Here is a 26,837-nt window from a genome sequence, read left to right as displayed (position 1 = left end):
CAATGCATTTGTGTTTTTCCTTGGGTATTTTACAGAATCTTGAATTCATTTTATATAAAATTCATCTTATTATTTTTTGACCCTCAAATCTACTTCTTCGCCTGGCTTCTCTATTTCTATTAATACCTCCTCCAGTCTCCCAATCACCTCAGCTCCAAATCCAGGAGTCCTTACTAACCAGGTAGCTGAGTCTTGATTGATTTTACGCCCACCAGCGCTTTCAGATGTCTTTCTCCCAATTTTCAAGGATACAACCAGCTTGAGGCCCATGCCATCTCTGCAGGGCTACAAATCATGACAGACTATTGAAATTCACTTCTAATTAGTCCCCCTTCCTCTCCTCTCATCCACCTTCCACCCCTCAACACACACACTCAGTTAACATCCTAAATAAAGTACAAGCATACTATGGATAGGCCACTTTCTTGATCAGGAAGTTTCCTATAGGCTCCTGGCAAAAGTTCAAGCTCCCTAGCCAGCATTCAGGGCCTTCCATGAGTTGATCTTTCTCCTTTTATGTCCCTGTGGTCTTCTTCTCTATGCACCAGAAACTCAAGGCACCTCAGAACACAACATCCAGGGATTTCTTATCTCTTTTCGTTCACCCTGAGACTCACAAGTAGACCATTCCGAGTGCAACTCTTGCAGTTTCTATACAAATACATGCTCACTAAATGCTTCCTGAGTTAGTAAAATCAATTCTAAGTTATCCACATTGATATGATAAAGTAATTAAATCCATAAATTATTTATGTAATAATGCAAATGACTGTACTTCTTCACAAAATCATTGTTTGCTTTCTGCCTATTAGGGGAATGTCAAGCTCTCAGAAGCATGTCATATCTTGTGATGTCAAGAGACAGTTGAACTCTGAGAAGACTCTCAGGGATGCAGACAGATACAGACCCCACCCATTCTCTGCTGCTTCCCTTGATTTACTCTCTGAACTCTGATCTTTTCCCCATTTCTCCCATTTCTTACAGATGGAAGGTTATAATATTCTCTGTAAATGTCCTCGAATGCTCTATTGTGTAAGTCTGCAATAGCTGTATATTCTAAACTGCTGCCAATCCCACATGCAGATCCAAAAACATCTGAGTGCTTTGATAATCTAAATCAGGGGCCTGCATCAGGCCAGATAGTAAATGTTTTTGACTTTGCAGAACATATGGTTTCTGTTGCAAGTACTCAGATGTTTTGTGTCACAAAAGATGACACAAAAACAAACAAGTGGGCCTCAGTGCCAATAAAACTTTACCTACAAAAAAACAGGCAGCTGGCCTGAGGGTTGTAATTTGCCAACTCCCAACCTAAATCAAGGGTCTGGTGAACCTTTTACTTTCTGTTTTCTTTCCAAACTATATTTCATTATAGTCACTTCACTGCAAAGAACATCTGAATTTTACAAATTATATTTCTTTTTTCACAAATTATATTTAAAGCAAATTCAGGACCCCAGAGTGAGTGAGGAGAAATGAGAGGTGGGGATGTGAAGCCCTCTCAGGGACTTTCCTCCCAGCCCAGTGGACATCATCCCAGGATGGGAACACATCACTATTACTGACTTCTTTTTTTTTCACCTCAGGCTCCTGGGGAGCTCTCCTCTGCATCACCAGTGCCCACCCCCATTTCAGAGATGACGTGCATCTGTTGAATGTTGCGTTTGGGCAGATCACTCCTCGTGGCTGCTGCGATACCATTTCAGTTCTTAGATCTGCCTCAGACTAAGGCAGACTTGAAGCATGTGGAAATTCTTATACCAGACTATCAAAATCACTTATTTTTTTTAATGGCAATCTTACTTTTAATTAATTTTTTTCAGCTTACCACAGAGTTACTTTTTTCAATTACAGTTTACAGCATTATTATTTTATACTAGTTTCAGGTGTATAGCATAGTGATTAGAAAATCATATACTTTACAAAGTGTTCCCCCTGATAGTTCAAGTACCCACTTGGCACCATACATAATTATTATAATATTAGTAACTGTATTTCCTATGTTGTATGTTATATCCTCATGAATATTTTGTAACTACTAATCCTTTCGCCATTTTTTTAAAGATTTTATTTATTTGTTTTTAGAGAGAGGGGAAAGGAGAAAGAGAAGGAGAGAAACATTAATGTGTAGTTGCCTCTCACACACCCCCAACGGGGGACCTGGCATGCAACCCAGGTATGTGCCCTGACTGGGAATTGAACCAGCGACACTTGTTTCACAGGCTGACGCTCAATCCACTGAGCCACAGCAGCCAGGGCATCCCTTCCCCATTTTTCACTCAATCACTCTCCCCTCTGGCAACCATCAATCTGTTCTCCACATCGATGAGACTGTTTCCTGTGCCTATAAATCTGTTCCTGCTTTGCTTGTTCATTTATATTATTATTTAGATTCCACATATAAGTAAAACCTCATGGTATTTGTCTTTCTTCAGCTGGCTTATTTCACTTAGCATAATACCCTCCGGATTCATCCACACTGCCCCGAATGGTAGGATTCTAGGCGGGTTTGTTTTTTTTTTTAATGGTTGAGTAATATTCTATTGTGTATATGTACAACCACTTTTTTATCTACTTTTCTATTGATGGGCACTTGGGTTGCTTCCCTAGCTTGACTATTGTAAATAATGCTGCAATGAACATAGGGGTGCATATATTCTTCTGAATTATTGTTTTGGGTTTCTTTGGATATATACCCGGAAGTGGAATTGCTGGGTCATAATATAGTTCCATCTTTAATATTTTTGAGGAAATTTCATACTGTTTTCCAGACTGGCAGCACCAATATGCATTCCTACCAACAATGCATGAGGGTTCCCTTTTCTCTGGGGTCACTTTTTTCTTCTTCTTCTTCTTTTTTTTTTCTAGGGAAGGGAAGTGAGGGAGGATAAAAGCGAGAGAAACATTGATCAGTTGCCTCTCAAATGTGCCTCAACCAGGACCAATCTGCAACCCAGTCATGTGCCCTGACCGGGAATCAAACCGGCGACATTGTGCTTTGCAGGACACCACCCAACCAACTGAGCCACACTAGTCAGGTCGCTAGAGCCACTTCTTAAGGAACATGTTAAGGTGGGGGAGAACTTAAGGGACTTCATATCCATCATTTAATTTAATGTTCATGACAGTCTCATGAGGTTTGATTACATTCTTTTGTATGAATGAGGAAATAAAGGCTCACAAACTGAGATTATAGAAAATATTAAAGTCAGGATGAAGCCTTCTGCTACATCACATTGTCTCTCAAGAAGCTAACGTTTTGAACATGATTGAGACACTTTATGGCCTTCCTAGCTTACATTTGCACAGATTTTTCAAATGCTTCATCTCACTTGAGGTAAAAAGTCTCATATTTAAGACACGATAGCATGGACGCATTAACTCCAGTATATGGGTGACGACATAGTAAGAAAGGTTAAGTAACATAACCCAAGGTGATCAGCTCGTAAGTGGGAAAGCTAGAATTAAAAAGCCAGATCATCTGAGGTCTGAGGAGTTGTGCTTTTCATCACATCTGTCCTGCCCTGGAGGAGCAACCCCAGCATAGACGTCTCTGACCAAGATCATTCATGTTCATATCACAGTGAGCACCCCAAAGGATAACACCTGGGACTAGAAATCAGTACACATGAGAAAGAGTCTGAAGTATTGAGTACTACCTTCTTATGAGGAAAGACTAGGAAAACAGGGGCATCAGAAGCAGGGAAGGGTGTTACCTCCTGGAGGTTAGGGGGATTGTGGGGGAGGTTAGGAGACCCTGCAACTATGAAGCTGGCAGGAGGCACACAAGGGAAGGCCAATCTCAGCCAGCTTTACCACTTTGCCAAAGGCCATTCCTCTTGGGGCTAGGAGCCATTGTAATTGCTAATCAAAACAGTTATAATTAAAGCAACTTCTGTTCAATCCCCCACCCTCTAACCTTTCTGGATGCCATGCTTCAAGAAAGCAAGGGAACTATTTCCAGTTTCTAGTCCCCACTTGTCCCAGGTGCCACCATGGTTTTGTGATCAGGAGCAGCAGCATCTGAGCACAGGGCACAGCAAAGAGCATTCAGATGAAGAAGAAAGAGCAGACCACAGTGAGGACAGGATGTAGGAGGCATTCAGACATCATTTCCATCCCAATGCTGGAGAGAAAATGGCAAGCACTCCCCTTTGGGAAGAAATCAGATTTCATGTTACTCCAGGCAACTTCCAAGGAGGCGTCAGCTCCCATGACAAGTCATTCCTGATACTATATCTCTGTAATGAGATGCACAGCAGGCACTTTCAAGCGTTTAATGTACTTGAAAGTGCAAAGTTTCACAGCTGGTCAAAGCTCATAAATGCTAGGTGCCTCTTTCCCTGGGAGATGCCACACTGCACTGGGATTCCACAGGGCAGCAAGGCTTCCCCCAAATCAAGAGGCTCAGAGACTCCTCTGACAACTCAAACCACCCAACAATAGAAAACACCCTAGGCGGCGTGCGGTGTAAACAGCAGGATGGCAAGGTGTAAACAAGAATAGAAGGAAAGCATGTAGCCTTTTAAATATCATTGCTTTGGAGAAGGCCCATGAGGTGGGAATACATTCATCTCCGAATATAATGGAACAACAGAAGCTCAGAGAAGTGTGAAATCACGAGTCAGGGGGATTTGCAGTGATCCATTCTGCTCTGCCAACTCAGCCCTTCTGGCACCAGACCTGATTTTACAGACTTCTCTTCCAGTGTCATATGGTTGGGACTTCTTACATTTCTTTTTCTTTCATGCACCACAACCAGTATTTTCAAGGCTGTTGCAACTTGCCTAAGTCACATCTTTTTTTTTTCTGTGACCCCACAAACAATGTTGCTCCAGAGAAGCACAAACCATAATATTTCCATTTTTCACTGGACTGAATCATGTTCTTGTATGCCGGGAAAATATGTTCACATACTTGTACTGAGTCTTTGTAAATCTCTTGTAAAATCACTTGTGTTGTTAGAAGAGGTCATGTGGCCAAACTCCAGCATCTTGTGTCATTCGATCGTTCTATGAATAATTAAGCACTGAGCATATACCCTCAACAGTGGCCTGGGGATAGTAGAAATGAACTGTCAGTTCCTGGCTTTGAAGACTGCACAGTCCAAGTGCAACAGAGAGACTTGGAAACAATTATGAGAAGGGGTGAAGCTACCTTTACCCCTTTGTCCTATAATGATAATGGGAAGGCTGCTTCCACACCCAAAATGCCTCTGTAGGCCAACTCGTCAGGGGGTTAGGTACCCGTGGCTAAGCCAGCACAGATATGGGAGAGCACTCATGTTCTCCTACAAGGTGAGGAAGTCCTCTTCTAGCAAGGTCCCCTGTATCTGTCTCCACCTCCATCATTGCCTTGCTCTATGTACCTATTCTCAGCCTCAGACCTCCAAACTGCCTTGCTTGGATTTATAATCCTTCCTAGCTCTACTTGTTATTAATGGCACTCTTGTCATATATATTTACTATGTACCAAGAACAGCCCTTACTTTAGCTCATTGAATTTTCATAGCATCCTTGGGATGGGCTTTGTTATCCTTGTGTTATAGGTGAAGAAAAGTTGCCCCAGAATATTTTAGAAACTTGTGCAAGGCCACACAACAGATAATAAAAAAACTGATTGGTACCTAGGATGTGTGATGAGAAAAGTTCTTAAACAGTACATTAGTCTGCCTCTGTAGGCACATGTAGTCCAACTCTCTACTAGGTTATCCGCACTGTAAGAACAGTGATCAACATTTGTATTCTTTTAATAATTGCCAGGCAGGGTGGACCTATGAGCAAGCAGAGTAGGCATCTACCTGTGTGGTACGATTTAAGGGAGGCTGGACAAAGATGGGTTTAAAATATCTCCGCTGTTGCCTTTCATGGTGTCTGGAATTTTCCCCATGGGAGGTGCATTACTTTGGGCCTTGAGGTCTTTCTGGTCTTTAGAATTGCTCCATTAGAACATGATTATCCTAGGAGGGGCCATACTCAGCCGAGACCTCAAGGAGGGTCAGGATCTTAGAGAGTGAGTCCCAGGAGAGATGTGTAAAGCGGAGCCCAGAACTCTGAGAACAGGCAGGTGGTCTTGGGAAGAGGGTGGGAAGCTCTTAGAAAAGGGGAGGACCTTCTGTTTGACTCACTCCACCTTTGTGACCCCAAGCTGCGAGCAAGGCAAATGGAAGGGACAAAATTATCTTGATTTGAGAAAACGCTCTTTTGATCAGGTGTGAGTTGGAGGCATAAAACACAGTAGCAGGTGGGCGCCAAGTGCTGAGGATCAGAGCACTGTGAAGCCATAAGAGACAAAAAGACAGAATCCCTGACCTCAAAGAGCTTACAGTTTCTATGGAGAAAAAAAATATATCAATAGCAAACAATGGGTGACTAAGATAAGACAGGAATGACCAAGCACAAAATACATGTATAGCAGAAAACTCAGGAAAAGGAGAGCTCAGCATAGGAGGAAGGAGGTGGTGTCAGCTACCCTGGGGACACCGGGGTCCAAGAACAGTACCAAATAAAGAGATATAATGAATAAGCTGGTGAATGTCTGTCATGCCAAGAGAAGACCTATATGACAATGACTTACTGCCAGCATGGCACTCCCAAGCAAGGAAATCCAATTTGGATTTCATCACCATGATGCAAAATAAATAAATCTAGAATTTCTGTAATAGGTGAAAGTACCAGATTTATATATTAAGACACATGGCAAATAAATCTAATAAAACCATTAGGCAAATCTAAACCCCTCAATTATTTCTGTGGGAAAGAGATCTGAAGACTACAATGGGCCAGCAGCCTTGAAAAATTCCAAGACTTACCACTGAATTCAGCTCTGATAAAGGATTGCTTTATCCTGTGACCTTCCAACCAAAGACAAATGCTCTTCTGGGTTTTCACTTAACACTCCCTTTCTTCACAAGCAGAAAAGGTTACTTCTATTTACTCTAACTTATTTTGTATTTTTTAAAAAGATCCCTTTATTTCATTCTTACAAAGAAAACAATTACAAGGAAGAAAGGAAGCAAGCAAGCAAGCTTTGACCTTTATTTGCTAAATGAGTTATTTCACCGATAGCTACAGGTGATTATGTTCTCACCATTCTGAATAACCACCCGTTGTACTCATTGGCATAAGAGAAACCAATGACTACAGCCTAAGGCTTAGTCTTCAATGAGTAAGAAAATATGTGTGTGTGTGTGTGTGTGTGTGTGTGTGTCAGAAGAGACCTGAAAAAGAGGTGAAGGGTGAGGAAGGAGGATCCACGGGAACTCCTTCCTTTCTTTCTTAATTGAATTATTGCAGCATATATTTCCTTTTCATTTCAAATTGGCTGCTTATGAGCTACGTTTTCACAAGTTGCCTGTTTTCTTCAAGGTGACTGCATATCTGAGACATAAACGGCAAAGGTCTGTGATTTGTAGTAACTTCCATGGAGACGCACAGATACAATGATCACATTATCTAAACCCACAATTAGACACAGAATCTATCTAACAAAGAATATTTGTGCTTTATTTCTAGATGTACACAGCAACTTGGTTAATACAGCTCCAGTGCCTAAAAGTTAGCATTTCTGGAACATTTTGGTGTTCTAACAAGCAATTAGAAAAAATAACTATTTTAATTCATAAAAATCTGGGCAGTGATTATAATACTGAAGCAAAATGACAATACCAATATTTCTGTATTTAATATTTTATAAGAAAAGGATTCAGAATCCATAAAAAGAAATGGGTGAAAGTGAATATTTAATATATTATAAATATATAAATTTATCATCATCATGTAAAATCCAAAAAATACAACCTAAATATTATCAGCTTATTAATAATTATTAGACAGAATTTTAAAACATAAGTAATAAAAAACTAAACAATTTCAAAAATGAAAAAACATTAAGTCATGAGCCCTGGCCAGTGTGGCTCAGTTGGTTAGAGAATCATCCCATGACTGAAAAGTTGTGGGTTCGATTCTCAGGGCACATACCATACATCCCGGTCTGGGTGTGTACAGGAGGCAGGCAACAAAATGATGTTTCTCTCTCATATCAATATTTTTCCCTCTCTCTTCCTCTTTCCCTTCCTCTCTCTTTAAAAGCAATGAAAAAAATGTCCTCTAGTGAGGACTTGAAAAAATATTAAGTCATAAAAAATTGAAAATAAGTCTATTTTATTTGAACTTTTATAAGGAAGTTTCTTAAAGTGCATAAATGCTATTGCCATTGAATTGAGAACACATTTTTGTGCAAATTTCTTCGCTGCTAAAAAAAAAAACAACACTAATCAGGACTGTGGTGATGTCTTTTTGAGCTATCTCCAAATATTTTTCTCTGACTTCTTCATCTTCAAATAATCAGAACTCTCATTTGATAACTTTGAGGAGTATTTTACATATAATTTTGTGTTGGGGAGGGTGTAGGAGAGAGAGGCAGGGATGAAAAAATTTTATTTACCTCGAACCTTAGTTTGCTTGAAGGCAAGAAGCAAGCATTTTCTATTTGGTGGCAATCCCAATGCCAAGCTGCTTGTATCTGTTTCAAAACCCTCCTGTTACATTAGGCAAATCCTTAGGTGATGCTCAGTCAGTCACACCCACACATACTACCCTCCCCGTGAGTGCAGGCACAACCCATGATTTGTTTCTAGTCAGTAGAATACAGCCACGCTGAAAGGATCATTAAATCCCTAGATTAGGCCACCTTAGGGAAGACCCCATCTTAGCAGGATGGAGTAAGAGATTCTCCTACAGGCCTGAAGCTGCCACGTTGTGACAGAGCCTGTAAGAAGCAAGTGGCCACATGGAAAGAAATGTGCACAACACCTAGTGGATGACAGTGTCCCACGTGACAGCCAGCAAGAAAAACAGGGGACCTCAGTCCTATAGCCTCATCTTAATTCCGCCAACAACCACATGTGCTTAGAAGAAAAAAAACAAAAAACAAACCCAAGCGTCCAAAAGAAACACAGCCCAGCCAAAGTCTTGGTTGCATCTTTGTGAGACCCTAAGCAAAGGATCCAGCTAAAGCTGCACCCAGATTCCTGATCCATAGAAAATGCGGGATAATATTTAACTACATGTTGCATCATCCACTTTGAACTCCAATAACAATTATTCTTACAAAAAAGTTTTGTGTTGCCAGTTGTTATATTCTTCCTCCTAATGAGAGCTGCAGAAATATAGCAGAATGCTTTATAGGTATGCACACCTTTATCCAAATAAAAACTTTAATGCAGAATATAATTCTCCATGCATGAGTCTCAAAACATAAATGAATTAAACAATTTTCAAAATATTATTATTTCATAAGTACTTGAAAATTGAAGAGTATACCTCCAAACCAGTCTTTTTTTAATGCATATACTTCATTATTTTTTAAATAAACTTTTGCTTTGCAAACAGTTTTAGATTTAGAGAATTATTGTGAAGATAGTACAGAGTTCTTGTACACCCCACGCCCAGTTTCCACTATGAATGATATCTTAGGTTAGTATAGTACATTTTTCACAAGTAATGAACCAATATCGCTACATTATTATCAACTAAACTCCATACTTTATTCATATTTCCTTATGTTTTACTTAATGCCTTTTTCCTATTCAAGGATCTCATCCAGAATCACATAACATTTAGTTATCATGTCACCTCAGGCTTCCCTTGGTTGTAACACTGTCTCAGACTGCCCTTGTTTGCGGATGGCTTTGCCAGTTTTGAGGACTACTGGCCAGGTATGGTTTGTAGCCTGTGCCTCCATTAGAATGTCTTGTTTTTCTCATGATTAGACTGGATTATATGCTTTGGAGAGAAAAGCCACAGAGGCAAAGTACCGTTGTCATCACATCATATGAAGTATATCTGCTATCAATACAACATAGCAGGGTTGATGTTGACCTTGGTCACCTGGTTTGAGGTCGTATTTGTCAGGTTACCTGTTGTCAGGTGCTCTGTTTTTCCTTTCTTTCTATGCTGTACTCTTTGAAAAAAAGTCACTATATGCAGCCCCCAATGGGAGTTATGCTTTCCTTCCTATAAAACAGAAGATTCCACATACATTATTTGGAATTCTGCATGGGAATATTCTCTAGTCTCCTCAAATATTTATCCAGTCATTTACTTGTATCAGTGCAGATATTTATATTATACTTCAGGTTATGTCTTAATACTGGTTTATTTATTTTGTTGCTCAAATTGTTTCAGCTTTGGCCACCAGAAGCACCTTCTATGCTTTTGACTCACCTTGTGTCATGCTGACCATTGTGAATAGGCTTTTTTGTTTTTCCTTTGAGCACTTCCTTACTTTCTGGCACTACATAAAATATTCCAGGCTCATTTTGCTTATTTCTTGCCACAGTCTTAAGTCGGTCATTTCTCTGAAGAGTTCTGGTTCCTTTTATTAGGAAATAATCACGGAAGTCAAGACTTGGGTGGTAGGGTGGGTTTGTTGTTACTGGAGTGTCATTGCCTCTAAGCCAAACCAGTAATATGGGGCCTTGGAGTGTCCCTGTATGCTTAATTTATTTTAATTTATTCAACAAACATATTTACAGACATTATTATGTGCCAGGCATTAATAAAACATTTTCAAAGCATTGACTCATTTAATCCTTGTAATAATTTCATAACAAGAAGATAGGTAGTATTATTAGTTCCATCGTATAGACAAAAACAGAGGCACGAAGAGGTTTGGACATGTGCACAGCTTGGAAGTGGAAGGGCCAGGAATTGATCCCAAACATCTCCAGATGTGGTACTACTATTGTACCACATTGCTACAGAGCATAAAATTGATGAATTAATTGATCCAGCTATTAATTCTCCATTAGGTGCCAAACTTTCTGCTAGATGTTAATTGGTGCTTAGTGCATTTTAAGACATTTCCTGGGCTGTGGCCCAATTGAAAATAAGGAAGAGACTGTTGTAATGCACCTCTTGAAAGGACTCTGTAAGCTGCCTGGGATGAAGCTGGTATATACACGGTGACAGATGATTACTAGAATTAGTGGGGTGACCGCACTGTAAACTATAAAAATGTCAAATCACTATATCACACACCTGAAATAAATATAACCAATATAAGATTGTATACCAACTATATTAAAATTAATTAATTAACAAAATTAAAAATGAAAACCATTCCACTCAGTGGCTACAAGCATACATTATTATGCTAATATTCAAGGGTGATGGGCAATGCCTTATTTCATTTCTACCCATTATCCTTTCCACAAATTTTAAAGAGGGGCTTTAATATCTTTTCCTATCTAGGAAATTCCCATTCACTGTGCTAGTATTTACTAATAAAATATTTGAATGAAATTCTCTCATGTGAAAACCCCTGAACAAAACTGCAGTTTCCATTTACAGCTGATTGCAAGAAAAATTAAAATGTACACTTACTTTTGACTGTGTCACGAGTGGGTCGTTCCAAGAGACCAAAGTTAAGATGATCTAAAAGAAAGGAGATAAAATAACCCTGCTGAATGCAAATATATTAATAGATTGTTTATAAGGTCATTTCCCTACCTGGGAAGGGTGGGGTGGAGATGGGACTCTGCAGAAAGGACTCACTTAGAAAAAGAAGGAAGATTTTCTTTTTTTGGTATTTGTAAAACTAACTTATTATATTTAATGACTTATTGTTGGCATTTATAAATTCCTTGGAATAGGATACAAATTCAAGGGAAGGGACAGTCAAGAACGTGGGCCTTTATTTGTCAGTTCAGAGCAAGCACCAAATGCTGTCTTCAAGATGTTCCAACGCTTAGGGACATTCCAAAAATAATTAGCAGACACAGTGCCTTAATGCAACAATAAGAAATCACCATAGCACGGGTCAATGAATGGGAGCAGTGTATTGGTTTGATTCATAGGTCAGAAGAAAGGGATGATGAAAGGGCTTAGCCTATGAGGGGCCTCTCCCAGTGTGTCTGATTGAGAAGGCTTCTAGGAAGGGGGTGTGATCTATTCAACTGCATCATCAATGCGCATGGTTAGGAAAATGGTCTCTCAGATTTTGTTTCTGGCATTTATAACCTCTCTTTGAGAAAAGCGCGTTTTGATACCTCTGGGAGCACCAGTCTGGACAATCTAATTAGTTTCTCTAATACAATTTTAAAACTATCCACAGGGTCAAAGGCCCTCTTGGAAAACTTGTTTTTAAAAAAAAAATTCAATTTGTGTCATTGAATTCTTGAACTCTTAAGTATCAGAGTGCCACTTTTATTATGAATAAAATACCAAGAAATGTAAAATTATTTGGTTTTTTAATATCCCCCTTTTTTATTAACAAAAGTTAATTGTAATAATTCAAGAAGAAAAGGTGTTCCAATTCGCATGTTAGAAAAAAATGTAACTCTTCCAATTTCTGTGTATTTGATGATGTCTACGAATCATTGCAAAATGCATCTCAGTCAATACACCAAGGATTCATAGTCTTCTAAGCATTTAACAGAGAATTGAATACAGTTAAAGCAGAACCAGGAGCTTTATCAAAAGTTAAGAAATTTGTCCTTTTGAACAGAGACTAGAGGCAATATAGTTCCATGATAAGGACCTCAGGCAAGTTATTTAACTTCTGGATGTTCCACAAATGACAGTTAATATGGTATTTTTAGTTATAGCAATATAAAAATTTTAACCTAAGACAAATTCCTATTTTTTTTTTACTCATAATACCCTATACATTTTAGTAATATAGATATTTAGAACAGATTTTAGCTAATAAAATATAATCTTTCCAACCATAATTTTTTAGCTGAAAAAAAATGTGAAATGATTGTTATATTTTCCTTTATCTCATAGTTATTTTGTTGACATACAAACATATTACAACTTAAAAAGTGATATTTTAGGGTCTTCATTGTTAATATGTGGAATCAAGTCAAAGTGAATTCAAAGTATTTTGCATTTTTAAGTGTATATAATTAACTCCTTTTCAGACTTTCAGATTTCACTGAAAAGAAAAAAAATAAGCCAACAGGTACTTGGTTAAAATGGCAAGTTGAATAAATGAGCAATTACTAGAGCTGGCCTGACACAGGACCTCAAAGGCTTTCTCTAATATCTGAGTGGACAGGCCATCAAACACCAAACTTGTTAAGTGGCATCTAAGTCAGATTGGTGAGACCCGGGAAAGAGGACATCACATGAGCGGTGTTAAAGCTCTGTCTGTCCTCTATGCCATAGGACAAGTGTCTCGGATCTGCTAACAGAAGTATATTGAAACACACCTATCTTACCTATTTTTTTCTCAGAGATTAATAATAAAATGATGGAGGTGGGGGGGCATGGCATGAAGGGATGCAGGTATAAATAACTGACAGTGTAGAGTCTGTTGTTTATACAGGGGGGAGCAAAAGCAAGTTTACAGTTGTGAGTATGCAAAAGTAAGTTTATTCTTTTTTTTTTAAATTAATTATTTGTTTATTTTTATTTAGTTACTTTTAGAGAGAGGGGAAAGGAGAAAGAGAGGGAGAGAAACATCACTGTGTGGTTGCCTCTCACTCGCGCCCCCAACTGAGGACCTAATGTGCAACCTAGTCATGTGCCCTGACTGGGAATCAAACCAGCGACACTTGGCTCGCAGGCCAATGCTCAATCCACTGAGCCACAGCAGCCAGGAAAGTTTATTCTTTTTTAATTTTATTTATTTATTTTTTTAGTGAGATGGGAAGGGAGGGGGAGAAAAACATCCATCAGTTGCCTCTCACATACCCCCAACTGGGAATCTGGCCCGCAACCCAGTTACGTACCCTGACTGAGAATCAAACCTACGGCCTTCTGGTGCACAGGCCAGCACTCAATCTACTGAGCCACATCAGCCAGGGCCAAAGTTTATTCTTATATTACTATTTATTAATTATTTTGTGATTTATTTGTACAATTGTAAACCTACTTTTTCCTACCCCATAAAATAGCTACTTACATTGAAACATATACCTAAGAAAATTTTTTAAGATTTTGTATGTATCTTAATAATTTAAATAATAATTTTAGGGAGAGAAGAGATAAGGTAGAAAGAACACAGGAGTGAAGGTGAGGAATTCTGGGTTGAATCCAAGCTCAGCCATTAGGTAGCAGTGGGCTAGCTTTGGAGCAGTCCCTTACCATCACTAAGTCTCTAGACACAGAAAGGGTGGGTCCTCACTCTAAAATCCCTTTCTGACCTCCATTTCAAATTCACCTTTACTTTTCCTTGACTATCTCAATCAGGAAGTTTATGATTTTTGAACAAATGAATAAATACAGCTGGCCAAATTTGTTTGTTCAGTAGCCTAAAGTGAATCCTTTTTTGGTGATGACAATGCTTAAAATAGTTACTATAAATTATTTTCATTTTCATTTACTAATGTCAAGGTTCATGATATGAAAGTCTGAAAAAACTTGGAGAAAAACTGCTTTGAAAAGTTTTAAATGTTGTCTGAAGATACTGTATAGTTAGCATTACCACTTAACCACTATTTGTAACTGTCCTATCAATCAGCCATACCCTCCATTCAGGCTAATGATGAATGCAATGGTTTCCAGTCTCAGTGTTGGTTTCTATTAATTTACCTCAAACAAGGCATTCTCACTGAGCAAGTACTTGTCATTGGAACACTATGGCTCTGTATATTTCATTTTAATTTGATTTTAAAAGTCTGGCAATTTGAGTTTCAGACAGAATCCAACCCTAACTTTCCTCAGGAAGTGGAAAAGCCTTAATATTTGTTCATCTGGGAAAAAAATGTACCATGCCCCCAAAACAATGAAACTGGAAACAGATGATATTCATCCTCTCAGGGGCATTTAGCATAAGCTAAATATACTCACAACACAGCTGACCATTTATAAACACAGTTACCATCGCACCCAGAGAGCTGTGCTGAGGACAGTCCATTCATTGGCCTGAAGTGAAAGTCATGGCTAAGGCTACAGAGTGGAGGCCACGTGTAAACATCACACAAATCAACACTTCTCTAATTCACACAAATATTTGATAAAAGTCATTAAAAGCATTCCATCATCCTGGTTTCTACTTTTAGACTCAGTACTTGAGTGAAGATTAATCTAGTTCTCTCTGCTTCAGTACATATGGGCAGTAAGTATGGAGGGAGCAGATTCAAGAGGATCCCAGCTTCTCGTATGGAACCACTGCTCTTGCCCCTGTTACTCATAGCAAGCGTCACTGGGCCAGTGCCATCCTGAGCTTTCTTCAGATGCTATGACTCGTTCTGTTGCCATGGTTCTGTGACTCAAGTTGTGAGGAATGGATATTTTTCTCATTTCTTTCTCAGAGCTGGTCTTAAACGCAGAAAGCATATTATAGCAAAATAATGGCTCAAGGCATGGGGACTCCCCCATGCATCACCATCGACGGATATACCCTGGAGGTTGTCAATGACTTCACTTACCTCGGGTCCACCATCTCGAGCTCTCTGTCAGTCGACTTGGAGGTCAACCGGAGAATCGCCAGGGCAGCCACAGTTATGGCCAGACTGAACCGGCGAGCGTGGAACAATTCCAGCCTCACTGAGAAAACCAGACTGCGCATCTACCAAGCCTGTGTACTCAGCACTCTCCTCTATGGCAGCGAGACATGGACCACCTACGCAAGGCACGAAAGGAAACTCAACAGCTTCCACATGAGGTGCCTGCGACGCGTCCTGCATGTCACCTGGCAGGATAAGGTCCCCAACACCGAGGTGCTGAAGCGAGCCAATATGAGCAGTTTGCATGCAGTTCTTAGCGAGAGACGCCTCAGGTGGCTCGGCCATGTCAAAAGAATGGATGCAGGCCGTATCCCCAAAGACCTCCTCTACGGCGAGCTAGCAGAAGGCAAGAGGATGACAGGGCGCCCAAAACTGCGGTTCAAAGACATCTGCAAAAAGGACATGACACAATGCTCCATCAATCTCAACACATGGGAAGTTCAAGCAGACGACCGCCTAGCCTGGAGGCTCGCGGTCAGGCAAGGTACGTCACGCGCGGAGGCTGCGCGCAACGAGGAGGCGGCCCAGAAAAGATCAAGGCGGAAGCAGCGTCAGCAGCAGCAACAACAGCCATCTGCCTTCACCTGTACCAAGTGCGGCAGGGATTGTCACTCCCGAATCGGACTGCACAGCCATTCTCGGCGGTGCAGATAGACTCTCAAGAAGCTACGCCATCGTCTCTCGAGACGGACGGCTGCCGACGACGACGACGAAAAACAATAATAACTCAAAGAAATCAACCTGATTCCAGAGACGAGAAATTGGCTAAATAGGAGTTAAATGTCTTATTTCACCAATTGGTCAGTAAACAATATCAACAAAGAGCCTACAGGGGTAGAGCCTATGTGGAATTCTCCCCGCTGTCCAGGCCACCTGCAATGTCCCACTTGGGAGCATGGCTGACTGGTTCAGAAGCAGACAAATACAGTTATCCAATAGCCACATTATAAAGGGTGTGTTTATTCATTCATTCAACAAGCATTTATTCAGCATCCGCCATGAGGCACGGGTAAGGACTAGAAATGAATGACATGATTCACCTTTAAGCTGCTCACTCTTGGAGGGAGAAAGGAAGCCAGCTAGTCATTTATGACAGACAAATAAACAAATAAAGTAATCACATGTGAACAGTTGACTCAGGGATGTAAAGTACAGCACAGGGAATACAGTCAATCGTCGGCAGCCGTCCGTCTCGAGAGACGATGGTGTAGCTTCTTAAGAGTCTATCTGCACCGCCGAGAATGGCTGTGCAGTCCGACTCGGGAGTGACAAGGTATCTGTCTCCTCCCGTGTTGGATTGACATCTTGCGATGACGCTGGAGTGTCCTCTCCAGTGAAGCTGAAGCTACAGAGCCTGGGCAGGGTGATATGGAGGGTCTGCTGTTGCCCATGCAGCAGACCCCCCCTCTCTTCGCAGCTGAAGGGTCCAAGGGAAAGACGGAGTCAATACAGCTTGGCTTCAGGTGCGCCGCAGGAGTTGCCGGTGTTGACTACAACGTCGAACCGCCTTAGGGACTCCGGCTCCGGATTTTCTGTCGGGGTTTACTCCCTTAGCCTTTCCCCTGAAGAGGTATGCCGCAAGGCAGCGGAGGTTTTTTGGAGTCAGAGTTTTCCTTCTCTGATGTGCCCTGACTGGAAGATCGAACCAGCGACACTTAGCTCGCAGGCCGACGCTCAATCCACTGAGCCAAACCAGCCAGGGAAAGAATACAGTCAATAGTATTGCAATAACTATGTGTGGGGACAGATGGTTCCTAGACTTATTGTGGTGATCACTTTGTAAGGTATACAAATGTTGAAACACTATGTTATACACCTGAACCTAATATAATGTTGTATTTCAACTATAATTTAAAATAAATTTTCCAAGAATGTGAACAGAATAATAGACTCAGGTAAACATGAATACCCAATCTGAGCAATATGCTCACATACTCCTCACTTTTTTCTTTTCCCTGTCTTATGGTTTTCCTCAGTAGTACTTGGTCATTAGAACTATTGCCACTGGATTTCATATATTTATTTGTTTATGTTTAGTTGCCTCTCTCCCCCAGTAGAAAGAAAGTGCCTAAAGATAAGGGGTTTCTTTGATCACAGGGGTAAAGCAGCCCCCAGAACAGAACAGAACACCTAGGAGCTGCTCAATAAATATTTGTTGACTAAATAAACATATGAGTCGATAAACATTACAGAAATCATTCAAAAAGTAAAATTATTAGCTGGAAAGATGGGAGGCAATGATGTTGAGTTATCACAAAAGGCAAATAAATGTTGACAAAGGAGAAGCTGGAAGTCAGGCATGAGTAATTTGCTTGGCAGGTACTCAGGAATATCCAGCATTAGGCCTGCGGAGTACAGGTAGTTTTGTCTGCTTAGTGTCCTGTCCACATGGAACTGTCCCTCCACTCCTTATGGCTTTGGTGGGACAGCCAGTCCCAGACATCTGCTCCCTTGACCACAGGGAAGGGCTTGGGTAGCTGATTATCCTCCTGGGCATTTAAAGCCCGAGCCACAGCGCTATCAGCAGTGGCATCTCCTCAGAGGGATGGTTCCCAAATTCTTGCTTCTGAGACCCCAGCTGTCCTGGTTCCCATCTTCCCCAGGCCCCAGCTGGTCAGCTCATCCTTCAGTTCTTTAAGCTATTAATATCCTTCCAATAAATATTATTTTCTTCTGGCTCCAGTCTCCATTTATTCCTGTTGATTACATCCAAAGCTCTCTATGACCACAGGGGCTGATTAAAAGATGAATGTGGTCTGGAAGGACTCACAATAAAGCATTTTTATCGCACACTAACCGTGGGCAGGTACTGAGCTAAGATCTTTATAGGAGTCATCCAATTTAATCATTAGAACCACCTCTATGAGTGCTTGTTCGCATCAAGGCTCACAGAAGGTAAACAGCGTGCCCAAAGCCCCCATTCTACCAGAGGCGGAGCCATCCTTTGGCTCCAGAGACCAAAGTCTTAACAAACTTCTCCCCACTGTTCTCCTGGGAAACACAAGTTACAGTGTGTGGTAAATAACTGGGAATAACTGGCATCATGACCAGGTCAGGTAGGGTTGGGGTTTGGGATCCAGTGGGGGTTGGGTCCCGAGCGAACAGCAGAGTTAAGAGTAGCAGCACTAGTTTCCACGGTCATGATCCACCTGCTCTTCCCACATTCCAAAATGTATTATGGGTTTTTTTCCTACGCCATGCAAGGAAATTGGAAGTGTCGGTTTCCAGGTAAGAACTAACACCAGCACCACCAGGAACAGGTGGTTCCAAAGCCTCTCTTCAAGCAACAGACACGGGCCCTATTCTCCCCTCCAGATTCCTTTCAGTCTCGTGATTGCTGGTTCGTCGTCATCACCCACACAGCGCTCATTTACCCTCCAGAATTGGTCCTCACCCTGCCCCCCTCCATCGCCCACCCAAGCTCTTCCTCCCACCTCATGCACCTTTTTGCCAATGTATTCATTATCAGTTACTGGGGAAATATGTGAGGACCTGCAATGTGCCAGGCTTTGTTCTCCACACAGGATTAGAACAGCAAAGCCCATGCCTCACAGAGCATCCAGTCCGGAGGGGGAAACAGATGCAACATAAGTGAACGTATGCGTCAGTATAACAAGTGTGTATTATTGCGATGAGCGGGCAGAAAAGGTGCACCCCTGATGAAGCCTGACAGAGAAAGGTCTCCGTAAGGGGAAGGACTCGGAGGAAGTGTCTTCTAAGCTGAGAAGTGAAAGGTGAGAAGGAGCCAACCTGGTCAAGAGTTGGAGAAAGATGTAGCAGAGGAAAGAGCCACTCAAGAGGGGTGAGATAGGAAAGGACTGGAGCAGTGAGCGCAGAGGAGAGAGGTGGGGATGAGCCAAGTAGGGGGGCAGGGCTCGGTAGGAGTCTAGATGTTATTCTGAGTGCAGCCTATTCTCCTATTACTGCCATGAGAAAACATCAAAGAAAATGAGCTTTAAAAAGAAACAAGAAGGAAAATATTTTCACCAATATTTTCATGTCTGCTGAAGTGACCACGTGCTGGACACTTGCGAGGTTGGAAATCTATCTGTCAGGGCTGCAATTTGAATGACAAACCAGGAATGCACTGAAAAATGATACTGCAAAAAGCCCCGCATAGCAACTGTTTTTTGAATCCTTAACAGGAACCAATTTAAATGCGAACAATCTCTCTGAGATCTCATGATGTGGAGATTTTGACCCTCGCAATATACATGAGGGAAACGAAGCTCAGAGATCCCATAGCGAATCAGGTGGAAGAATAGGATGTATAACCAAGCTCATCTGACTCCCAAACTTTGTCTTAACCATTAGGTTCACTCTTCCTGAATTCCATCAGTTTAATAAAATACCATCTTGTTTGATCAACAATACCAAAAGATTATGTATGCCATAGAAGTAAGCCTCCAGGACCACAGACACACTTTAAAATTAAAGCTTTAAAAAATATACTTCTGTGAATGAGAATTTTTCATAATTTCTGCCCTTTGTATACCAAAGTCCATGTAAAGCATTATGAACATCAGTGATTTCATGAGGCTGCCCTCTGGCACTTTGAAATGCAAATACCTGTTTGGTCCTAAATGAACTGGACCCAGGCTCAGCACACTGTGTAACTTCTTTTGAGTTTTCTGTGTTTTGTTCTATTCCTACCTCTTTACTCACTTTTGGGACATCATTTCTTACAATTTTCAGTGTGTTTGCCTTGTGAAACTTTCCCCCTGAACATTACTAATCTGGTTGTTGTTTACTTGGGATTAAGAAACCCAACAGTTTAGTGTTAGCATTCTTAGTATAAGAACAATAAAGACACACTAAACAAGCAATATTAAATTCAGACAGAGCTGTGGGACACATGTCCTGGGGGACTGACTTGCAAGGGTAGGAGTACAGGGTGTCCTCATGGGAGTTTAGGGGATAAGCTAGAATGGTGAGTAGATGTAGGGGACAGACATTATCTGGAAGATCCTTCCAACCTAGCAGATCAGAACTCAGAACATACTAATAGCATTTAACATGGTGGTTGGGTTGTCAGACCATTCTATATGATTTTTTTTAATCCATTATATACATGACATGTTTTCTCCTTGATTTTATAAGATAGTGAAATAGAAGCAAGAATTCATAAATCCATGGAACTATTATAAAACCTTAGCCCCTAAAAGAAGAGGAAGAGAAAGAGAAGAAAGGAAGTAAAAGTAGGAAGGAAGGAAGGAAGGAAGGAAGGAAGGAAGGAAGGGGAGTTTTCTCTGGGGATGGAAGAGCAGGTCCAGGTTTGTGGTATCTGAGTTTATAACAATTAGAGGCTCCTTTTTAAAAAATACAAATTATAAATACAAAATTAAATATAAATGTGGATATTTTTAAAATGAGAAAACTAATTATAGAAGTTAAAATTTTTTAATTGAAAAATTGTTTAGCATAATAACATCTTATTAATTAACTTCCAGGTACATGTATACATGGAAATGACTATAAATAACATAAATCTACCTCATGAAACCCAAAGAAAAGTGTATCCCCAACTCAGCTCCTACACTTGTCCCCAAAATGCCTCTGGCTACTCCACTGTGTCACCACATGAGAGTGAATGCAGCCGCAATAGAAAGAAATAGTGTTCTTAACCAATTTTAGTCAAAATCTCTTTCTTTTGAAAATCTTACGAAGACATACAACCGCGTGGGCCTAATGCTAGGATGCCTTAAGCTTCCAAGCTCACAGTGGACCTGGCCCTGTGCTTTCCCTCCTCCCAGTCTGTCCTGTCCTGGTGATCAGAGTCCTCTTCCTCCCACATCACCCCAAACAGGAAGCAGAAGAGGGCCCATGTTCCTAGTTGAATAAGTCAGGAGAACGCGGGTCTCCTAATCCAGACCCATCACCATGGGCACCTCTCACAGTGAGCACAGGAAAGCTGTGCAACAGGATGAGTTAGCAAAATCCGTGCCACTGCAGTTTTATGGAGCCTCGGCTCTGCAATATCCTCGCCAGACAATGATCAAAATAGCGGAGTCCAAATCATCCTCCAGTCCTTCATCAGCACCAGTGTGTGTGTGTGGGGGGGGGTGCAGGGGTCGCGGTAGGGGGGGACTCTGCAGTGAGGACATTAAGTACCTTGGCCATGACTCTGACTTTTTCTATCCCAGGGAAGTGGTGACATTGCCGTCCTGTAGCTCTTATTTGTTTCTATTGCAAAGCTTGCACAACTCATTTGGGGCAGTGGGGTGGGGGGTGGGAGGGTATTCACCAGTGACTTTGCCTTTTGAACTAGAAGCTCCTTACTAATGTCATATAATCCAGAGGAGAAGGCTGCGTCCCAGCTCTATTGTTGCTGTGGTGCTGAGCCTGAGGTCAGCCTGGACCACACCCTGGACCCTTCTACCCACTTTATGGGCTTTGGGATACACCAGCCTATAGCAGATGAAGTACCAATTATCTCTATTCCAAGGATCAGTGACAAGCGAATGTTCACCCCAAGACAAAAAGGCCGTTTGCTGCCAAACATGGATGACCTGGAGCAGCTCACTGATTATCTTTGGTCTGCGTTCCAGGGTGGCCAGGCCGCGGTGGCAGGCCGCAAGCCACCTGGAACTGAGGCATGTGCATCTGAAGTCAGAAGCTCCAGCAGGGAACCACCAGGAAAGGGGCGGGGCAGCAGAAAGAAATCCGGGCTTGGACTCAGGTGAAACACGTGCTTGGCTTTATGTCCTGAGCTTTGAACTAGTCACAGACATTATTGAGCAAGAAATATGAACATCTGCGACTTAATCTAGTAACAGATGCCTCAAGTGACAATTAGTAACCTCCTCCAATTTCTCTTCTTTTTTCTTTTTTCTCTTTTTGGCTGTCTTTTTCATTTTCCTTTTAGTACAACAACTGCTCTCATTCATGGGAACCATGCAAGCACTTCCCATAGAGTCTCTCTTTTACTTCACATTACAGTCCTAAAAAGGAGAAATTCTTGTTCTTATTTTACGTTTGAAGAAACAGAGGCTAGGGGAGGTGACAGCTGCGTTAATGGGGCGTGTCCCCACATCTGTGTCACTCCCAGCTCAGGTCTGCACCACTGGAGGCATTTGGCATCTTCCTCCAGATAAGCAGATGGCTATTAGAAGGTCCTCTCGGCACACTGCATATCACTTGAGAAGAGATTTTTCCACAACTCTTGCCTTTGGCACTTGCATCACATCCTGTCTGCCCCTGGAGTCTTGGCCCCATGGTGTCTTCCTGAGATAGCTGAGTCCAAACCATCTTCCATCAGCACCGGGGTGGAGTGAGAAAGAGGGGGAGGAGGAGAGGAGTGTGTTTCTCTGCAGCCAGGACACCAAATGCCTTGGTCATTACTTCAACTTTTTACAGTAAAAAGGCGGAGTGCAGGGGAGGGGAGAAGGAATGCAGACTCCTGTAGGGGTGGCAGTGCCCCTTCAGTGGTGCCCTGCACACCTTCCAACTTTCTGCCTCTAGGCTCTCTTCCCAGTGTGGCAGGGGTCTACAGTCTGCTGCTAAAACCAGGAAGTAGAGACGGAATGCCCCAGGGATGGTCCTCAGCCCGTGAAGAGTGGGGGCTGGAAATAAAATGCCCTGCCACCCTCCAGACACAACTCTTGGAGACATTTGAAAGTAAACATAAATCCGTCTCCAATTGCTTACTCAAATCCCTGCTACCAAATTTGCTTCTGGGGAGAAACCTAACAGACATCTTCCAGTGACCCTTTTGGTGCCATTTGCCCTGTTGGCAGCCCTTCTGCTTCAGTGGACAGGTGTTTTATATGGCTGGCAAGCCCCTCTAATGAAGGACAGTCTTCCTATTTTTTTAACTAACCAGTTATTTCCCTTAACCATGGCTCCCTTTAAAGAAAAGGATGCATGAGAGAAAACAAAAAACAAAAACAAGCTATAAATAACTCTCTCTTCCTTTGTTTAGAGTCCTTAAGGGCCATCTCAAAGCCCCCATTAACACGAGAGCTCACTCATCAGAACTGCTAATATGAACACCCTCTTGCTTTGTTAAGGTGGGGAGCAGACACTGAGCACACTGTAATAAAATAAAACTTAAATGATGACAACCTAACAAGTTAATTAGTTAGAGAATACTGTTTTGCTGTCAGATACTTAGGCATAAATCAGAGGTAGTTCATATAAATGATTCCAAGGTTTATCACTTTTACACACAAAAAAGCTATCTAGAATTTTTTCCTTGGCATTATTAGTTTTCTATTACCTAGAAACAGCATAAATAGCAACAGTTTTTCTTCCACAGCACACACACACACACAACACACACACAACACACACACACACATACACACACACACACTTAGATCCTCATACCAATTAAAAATCAAAGATTCTGGATTTCCTTCAATTACAAGTCTTATATCCTCCTAACCCAGTACTACTATTGTAGGCTGACTAAGAGCCCCTCAAATATGGCCATGCCCTAATCCCTAGAACCTGTCAATGTTCCTTTAGATGGCAAAAGAGACATTGTCAATATAATTAAATTAAGGATTTTGAGTTGGAGAGATTAACCTGGATTGTCCTGATGTGTCCAATGTAATTACAAAGGTCCTTATAAGAGGCGGCGGAAGAGGGTTAGTGTTAAGAAGAGGGTGGTGGAAGCAGAGGTTGGAGTGAGGAGCCAGAAGCCAAGGAATGCAGGCAGCCTCTAGAAGCTGAAAATGACAAGGAAATCAATTCTACCCTCAGATCCTCCTGAAGGAACCAGCCCTGCTGACACTTTGACTTTGGCCAGTGCAACTGATATTAGATACTTGACCTGCAGAACTATTAGAGATTAAATCTGTGTTGACCTCACCAGCACCCATCTTTGCTTCCCTTGCCCAAACTATACACTACATCCAAATTAGGGATGTGGGATTAGCTCCCTCCTCATGAATCCTGAATGTCATGTCTTGGGTATTGGGGACATCAAGGCAATAGAAACTCTGTACCATGAAGACAAGAAATGTCTGTTAGGGTATGACGTGCAGAATCTATCAGTTTTCTGTAGCAGCAGGGGCTACAGAAAAGGATTCAGGAGTCATCAGCACATAGGTGGTGGATGAAAGCAAACTATAGCTAAATCACCTAAATATATGATAGTGACCTTGATAGAACTAGGAAGTGAATCAAGGGGATTTAGCTTGCAAATGATAGGCCTAGATCCATAGGCAGAGATCCATAAAAAGTTAACAAGAGTGAATGTGATCTACAGTATGATTTCTAAAATTATTTCTTGAACTAAAATACAATCTCAGCTGGATGATGAAAAGGACTGTTTGATTCAGAGAAAATCAGGTCTCAAACAAAGCCCTTCAGTTCTGTATTAGGCACAAGGATACAAAAATAGTTATAATTCCTACCCTTAAGGAGGTAACAGATAATTTCATTATAATGTAATGCATGGTATGATAATGGTAGCAACAAGTGTACTTTGGGGGCATGTTTGGGGGACAGATAATGAAATGTAAGGACTGAAGACAACCTTTCTGGAGGAAGTTATAATAAAAATGAGTTTTGAAGGATGAATAGGAGAGGGAAAAAAGGCGGGTATTCAAGGCAGAGGAAATAGCACAGTTATGGGAGTGTTTAAATGAATAGGATGAATGAGTTCCTGCAGAAAGATTATGCATGGCGAGAAAAATAGAGGAGCAGAAATAGAGCCCCAGAGAGGAGTAAGCGTTAAAGAGGAGGCAAAGGAAAAAATCCCTACAAATTAGTCCAAAAAGAAAAAGAGGAACAGAAGGGAGGTCTAGAGAAACTGGCGTCATGGTATCGATGAGAGCAGAGAGCTTCAGGAAGGAGGGAGTTAAGGAAGATTTGTGCCAAAAGGGATGAGAGAAAGCCATGAGTGAATTTTCTCAGAGCAGTTTTATTAGATTATGAAAGTAAAAGCCAGATTGCAAAGGGCTGAGAAGTAAATGGAAGTAAAGAAGTAGAGACAGTGTGTTGAAATTGTACTTTCTAGTATCTTGGTTGAGAAGAGAATGAGAACCATGCCTACTTGTCAGGTTTTTAAACTCTGGAGACAAAAATAGTCCTTACAAGCTGCCTCTAAAAAGAAGAACTAAGATTTAAATATACAATGAGAAGATAAGCATCAACTTGGACCATTCTCCTCAGACTTGGGCAAAGCTAAAGTAAGTGGAAACATCACCCCGAGAACAGTGGGGCAAGATGGCTGGGAAGAAGAAAAAAAAATTTAAGTAGGAGACTAAAAACTTATTGAAGAAGTTTCAAATTAAAGATCCTAAGAAGAATAAAGAAGATCTGGAAGAAGATGAACTAGAGACATAAGTGGAATAGTTTAAGAAGCTTAAGACGAGAAAGTGAATTCTACATCAAGGAGGCAAAAGAAAAAAGACTCATGGCTGTGGACAACGGTGTGGTTGTGGGGGGAGGGGAGGCTGGATGGAAGTAGAAGAGGGTATAAGGGGGATAAATGGTAATGGAAAAAATACAATAAAAAAACTAAACAAAAAAAAGCAAAAGTAATAATGATAATTAGACAAAATGTTGTGAAAACTACAAGGTAAAAAAATAAAAATAGGTCAATAATTTCATACAACTAAGATAATGATTCTAAAAACCCGATTTCCACAGTCACTCCCAAATTTAGCAAACGTTCCCTGAACGCTGACCTAGGGGAACGGGAATACAATGACATAATAGCATAACCAAATATCAATAAACACAAAAATTAAAACTGACTTTCAGTATGGAATTAAAATGTTCTTTTCACGAAACCAAGTAGCTAGACAAGATTTTCATATAAGTAGTATAAAACTAAAGAGTTAAAGTCCACAATAGAAAACACATCATTAAAATATTAAAGGAAAATAAAAAACAGGAAGGGCATTATTAGTGGCATATAATGCTGTTAAAAAGCCCAGGAGGATGAGGCTGAGAACTGATCATGGGAATCAGCAGCGCAAATGTCACTGGTGGCCTTGGTTTGGGTCGAGTAGTGGGGGTGGAATTCTGAATGGAGTGGGTTCAGAGAGAAACGGAGGGGAGGAAGCAGAAATGATGTCTATACACCTCTTATGCCATAAAGGGGAATAGAGAAATTGGGCTATAGCTTGTAGAATCACAGGACTCTTTTTCCCAAAGATGAAAGATATTATACTATGCTTGCAAGATGATGAAAATGATCCAGGGGAAAACTGATGAAGCAGGAGTAAATTAGGGGTCAACTGCAGGAGCTCAGTCTTGAGCAAGAAAGAATATGGGATGCAGGGCCCATGGGAATGCTGGCTTTAATTGGGACCAGGGACAATTCATCTCAGCTAACAAGAGGAAAGGAGAGTGTACAGGTCCAGAGGTACGTAAGTGACTCGATTTTGCAATAGGAATCTATAGCTATTTTTTTCTGATT

General features: G+C 41.2%; 1 protein-coding gene across 4 annotated transcripts in view; it reads right to left on the bottom strand.

The window, feature by feature from the left end:
* NCALD (neurocalcin delta) overlaps window positions 1-26,837 on the bottom strand; it is a 377,772-nt gene that overhangs the window by 166,332 nt on the left and 184,603 nt on the right. For all 4 annotated transcript variants that reach the window (XM_090283488.1, XM_090283487.1, XM_090283491.1 and 1 more), the window contains one exon: window positions 11,388-11,438. The gene's annotated coding sequence lies outside the window, so the exon portion shown is untranslated. The remainder of the gene's footprint in view (window positions 1-11,387; window positions 11,439-26,837) is intronic.

The sequence above is a fragment of the Furipterus horrens genome, unplaced genomic scaffold (genome assembly GCF_987537825.1).
Source record: "Furipterus horrens unplaced genomic scaffold, mFurHor1.1.pri manual_scaffold_7, whole genome shotgun sequence".
In the NCBI taxonomy this organism is placed as follows: domain Eukaryota; kingdom Metazoa; phylum Chordata; class Mammalia; order Chiroptera; family Furipteridae; genus Furipterus; species Furipterus horrens.
Note: the sequence above shows the minus strand (reverse complement) of the source record. Positions and strands in the feature narration are given on the sequence as shown.